Source organism: Ornithodoros turicata, chromosome 1 (genome assembly GCF_037126465.1).
Source record: "Ornithodoros turicata isolate Travis chromosome 1, ASM3712646v1, whole genome shotgun sequence".
Classification (NCBI taxonomy): domain Eukaryota; kingdom Metazoa; phylum Arthropoda; class Arachnida; order Ixodida; family Argasidae; genus Ornithodoros; species Ornithodoros turicata.
Window position 1 is genome coordinate 105,961,440 of NC_088201.1, and position 4,888 is coordinate 105,966,327.

Below are 4,888 nucleotides of genomic sequence, written 5' to 3' on the forward strand. Positions count from 1 at the left end.
AAAATGTTGTGTTGTGTAATGGATTAGGAAGCTATATACATAGGCGGGTATGATAGGAAGCTACATTGATAGAATGATATGATATGGAGCTACACAGGATTATAACGCGTATTCATTGACTAAGCGGGCATAGTGTGTGTAGCTATAGAGAATAGAGAGAGCTGGGAGGTACCCGGGTTCGAACCCCGGTGCCGGCTGTGCTGTCTGGGGTTTTTCCTGAGTTTTCCTCAGACGCTTTCAGACATATGTCGGCACAGTTCCCTTAGAAGTCGGCCCGGGACGCACATTCTCCCAGGGCGTGAGTCGTGACGTTGCCCACATACGTGAGGCCGACAACGGCAAGCCCTATCACCACCACCACCACCAGCTATAGAGAATAAAGGACACTACGCTTTTTTAAAGCAAAAAATAACTTTTCTAGCATCTTTATTGATTTTAGGTCACTAAGCGGCGAGATTATTGGAAAACAGGGATACAGTGCACTTCAGTGCTTTCCCTTTCGCCAACAATGTCATCATGGTACAACAATAGACACCACACATTGAGAATACAGGCTCTGAATACAGACATCATGATATTCGTCGACGGTGAGATGTTTCAGCTCAGGTTCGATGGGCGGCAATCCGAAGGAATCAGTTTATCCTTCATTTTCGTGCAGAGAATCCAATGCTCTTCGGCTTGCTGCCGTCGATCGGTGTTGACCACGATTATTCCCGGTCTATCCAGCGCCGGCAGACGGTCGTCGCGAGCGTATACACCACGGTACAGTGCTGAAGTCTAGTCGTTGTATCTTAAGAGTCTCTCGATATCTTGCTCGAACATGGTGCGCTAATCCAGTGTTACGCTCCTGCTCTTATCCACGGACATGATTCTCACTCTCTCGGACAGTATCAATACAGTCGTGGGTTCGGCCAAGGCTTGTCGGAACTTGAGTTGCAGACGAACGTTTCCACGCCTGATTGGTGACAGGTGAGCGGGGAGGGGGTGATGTAGGGGGAAAGTGGGGTCAGCCTGCTCTGAAGTGGCGGCTTGGTGCACCCAGGGGAGGGTGAAGGAGGGAGGGGAGTGATGATGGTGGCACAGGAAAGCGAGGGGCGTGCTAACCCTCTTGCTCTGGGATTTGGGTAGTCCAAGAGGAATACCCACCACAGAAAACATGCGAGCATCCCTCAGTAGTCTTCATTGGGAGGCTCCCTGTACCACGGTAACCGCCAGTATTATTGGCGAAGTTACCCCATGACAGGTGAGCGGAGGATTGATCGGGATCCAGGTAGCAGTAGAGTAGGAACTTGTTTCCAACCTAGTGGTCGTATTCGTAGGAGACGTGCCTCTCGCACAGTTGCTCGAAGAGGTTGAAATAGCTTCGGTGGTTCAGGTTATTTTTGAAGTCGAACGTGTGAATTCGCTGCGTCCCGTTCAGAGTGAGCGCCGCCGATTCAATGTCGCAGTTCACAAATCGATACGGATCGCGACTGAATCCTCCTTGGTAGGCTAGGGTGGGCACGAATGCAACCACCGCCTTAGATGGTATCTCTTTTGGAAATAAATCTTCCAGGCATGCATCCAGGTTGCCAACTGGTAGTGAACGAATACATGATTCACTTCCAGCCAGTGTGTAGAGAGCCTTGCGCTGCTGCAATTCGGTTTCGTGCCTGAAGAATAGACTGGGAGACACAGTGAGTTCCTTTATGTACAAGGCGGCAGTAGTATTGGATAAACAGAACTTAACGAGCAACATGACACCTTCCTCCTCTCTCACCCCCCCTGTTACCCCCAATTTTGCAATTTCCACCCCACCCAATTTCTTTTAATTTTTTTTTCGATTTTTTCACTTAAAATCGCTCATACACGCATAAGAATGCGATAATAGAGCGTAGAATATAATTTTCAATTAATAAATTCAATTACTATTCATTCCAACGAGAGAGAGAGAGGAGGAAAATATCAAATTATCGTTAAGTTGTGTTATTCTATAATGAGACACACGAAAAGAAGCGCACATACGCATAAATGCACTTTCTAAACTCATTTAATAATTCAAGTCATTACTATACACATTCAATTCATTAATGTGTCAGTCCAGGTTCGGTAACAGCATCAGCCCATGGGCGCCGCCATTTGCAAAGCGTCACACCAGGCAGGTCGGAAAGCATCACGTCAGGTGGCAGCACCTCTGTCATCATGGGGACTTCCGTGGAATGCAGAAAGAAACAAAACAAAAAAAGTGCTAACGAGGGGAAAACACGCGCGAAAACAGGCACACACACACACACAAAAAAAAAATTTTCACCATCGCGAATATGTGCGGGCATGCACCGACGAGAATAGCAACAAGGGTCATTGACAGAATGGCGTACAAGGGAATTGCGAACATGTTTGGACATGCACGGACAAGAATAATAACAACAAGGGGAAGACTTTCTGCTAATCGCAACAAGGTAAATCGACAAACATACACTACTCCAATACACGCTGACAAGTAATCGCAGTTAGGGGGTAGGTAAACGCGACAACAGAAGAAGTATTAAAACGACAACTCACCGACATCCAAGCATATCTGTGTGCACACACACACCGCCCTCCATCTTCTTTACATGACTAAAGAGTTCGCCAGCACATCAACGGTTACGATACGAGCGACGCGCCAGACGTCCGCACCCGACGAGAGGCAAACAGAAAACTGAATCTGGCGCCCTCTCCGCGGAGCATACGTCACACGCGCGCGCTCGCAGTGGTCTCGTCGCCCTTCACGTCTCGCGCATGCGCTTCGAGCACGGTGGTGGTGGTGGTAGTGGTGGTGGATTCGCTTTCGTTCTGACGCCCATTTCTTTACGTTTTTTATTTGGAAGCGCCGTATAAAGGGAGAGCGCGCTATCCGCGCGTTATCATTCAGACCAATACTTGGAAATGTTCAGTTACCACGCTTTGCAAACTTGTCCTCGTATCCACGCTTCTTGGGAAGAGCTGGAGAATGACTGTTTCAGCAAGGAGAGTCCCCGAAACGAGCTTGTCATCTCTGCTTTTCGGTACGTCATAGACATGGTGGCTTTTGGCAATATAGGAAAGATATCCCCAGGCCCCCTACAGGAAATGGTGCGTCGGATATACGCCCGTTACAAGAACGTCTCTATAAGCGTTCTGGATGGACCCTTCGGAGTGATCAGTGAATTTTTGAAGTCGACGAACACCGAATTCAACTACGTGTCTGCAGACATCGTGGACCTCCTCGCTCGCGCCGTTGCTCATATTAAGTTTTCACTGCGGAACCAACATCATCTGCAAGCAGTCTACATTGTCAATTTTGTCACCGATTTATTGAAATACCGTTTAGTCATCGAAATGGAACGCATTAAACAGTCTGAATAACTTTGACGAGACTCTGTTGTTTTTGTTGTTGTTTTTTTCATGGAAACATCTTTATTGAATCTAAACATATACTCTTCCCTTGAGCACGTCGATAGATGCTCGCACTCTCCCTGACTTGCTCGATCCACACGAACAGAACATTACGAGAAGATCGGACATGCCAAAAAAGGTACGGGTAATCTTCATCGCAGCGACGTCATTGCGCGGGTCACTGAACCAGCACGATGTCGGAATGGTCATTCTTTTTATACATCCATTCCGCCACCACACTGCCACGATGACCCGTGCTCCTCCTGTCTTCGTCTTTTTATCGCAGTGACGGCTTTACGCTTGACTACCGGGCTAGAGTGATGGTGCAATAGACAGTCGTTTATACGTCAATTTCACCATCGTGCTAGCACGATGACCAACCACCTCCTCTTCCTGCGCGCGCGCGCGCGAAAGACAGAAGCTATATTTCTGAGCTACAATTTTATTATTTTTTTTACTCTCTCGATTATTATGACAACGCGTGCACAGACTTGGTCCTTCGTTGTATTACTCAATCCCCGATGACGTTCGAGGGCTCTCTTCCGGGTTTTCCGGTGCTGCAAAAACGTGAGTGTTCTGTTACAATGCATTGAGACACACAGAGCGGAAATTACCCTCGTATTCGCAGCTGCCGTAAGGAAAGGAACGTACGGCGTCGACCAGATAGCGCTTGTCATCGTAGGGGACCAAGCTCTTCTTGACTCTCGAAATGGTGTACATTGTTTGCTTTATGCTCTGGATGGTGCACTGCTTCTGAGAGACTGTCCTTTCATTGAATAGAGAATCTCGGTACACTTCGTGCAATAAGTGTCTCCTCACCACGTCTTTCTTAACTCCTTTCGCTCTCGCAATCTGTTTGTGTGTTCCGGCCAAGAGAATGCTGTACATTTTGGCTCGGATGGCTACGACTTCCTGAATAACTCCTCCTCCCGTTTCGTCTTTGAAGTACCCCATCTGGTTCGTGTGCTCGGCGTTGAAAAGTGGATGGTTCGGTGGATAGGAGGAGAGATCTAGCTCGTGCTGGATTTTCATCAGCTGCTCTACGAGGCTCTCGCACGTGAGAGCAAAAATTATACTGTCCGTATCTCTATAGATCAACTGCACTGGACAGGTTAAGCGAGAAAAGAGCGACTCGTAAATGAAGCTGTACATTCGGACTTTGGATATCTCTAAAATGGCAAAGCCCACGTAAAGGGGGTGCGTGCATTTGACACGACGCTGTTTCATCTCGTACAAGATGCACTTGTCACTCAGGATGTGGAAATGCTGGAAATCGACAGAACTAGCTTTTCTGAGCGCGCTTTCTTTGTCGTAGGCTATGGTGTACCTCTTCATGCGTCTCACATTTTGAATCGTTTTCCCGAACGTGCTATTTGTTATGGTCTTATACAGTAAACGCTAGAATTTCGTGGTTGAGGCCATTCCTCAATGCGAGGTTTCTATGCACGAAGGCGGACAAAAAATTGTCTTGGCGGAACGAGAGGATGGCGTG

The 4,888-nt window shown here is 47.7% G+C and overlaps 1 long non-coding RNA gene across 1 annotated transcript; it reads right to left on the bottom strand.

Moving 5' to 3' along the window:
* Window positions 1–2,011: 2,011 nt before the first annotated feature.
* LOC135367403 (uncharacterized) lies at window positions 2,012–2,657 on the bottom strand. The gene is made up of 2 exons (XR_010414450.1): window positions 2,542–2,657; window positions 2,012–2,188 (listed from the first exon to the last, which is right to left on the bottom strand). It is a non-coding gene; the product is annotated as an uncharacterized LOC135367403 (long non-coding RNA).
* Window positions 2,658–4,888: the final 2,231 nt, after the last annotated feature.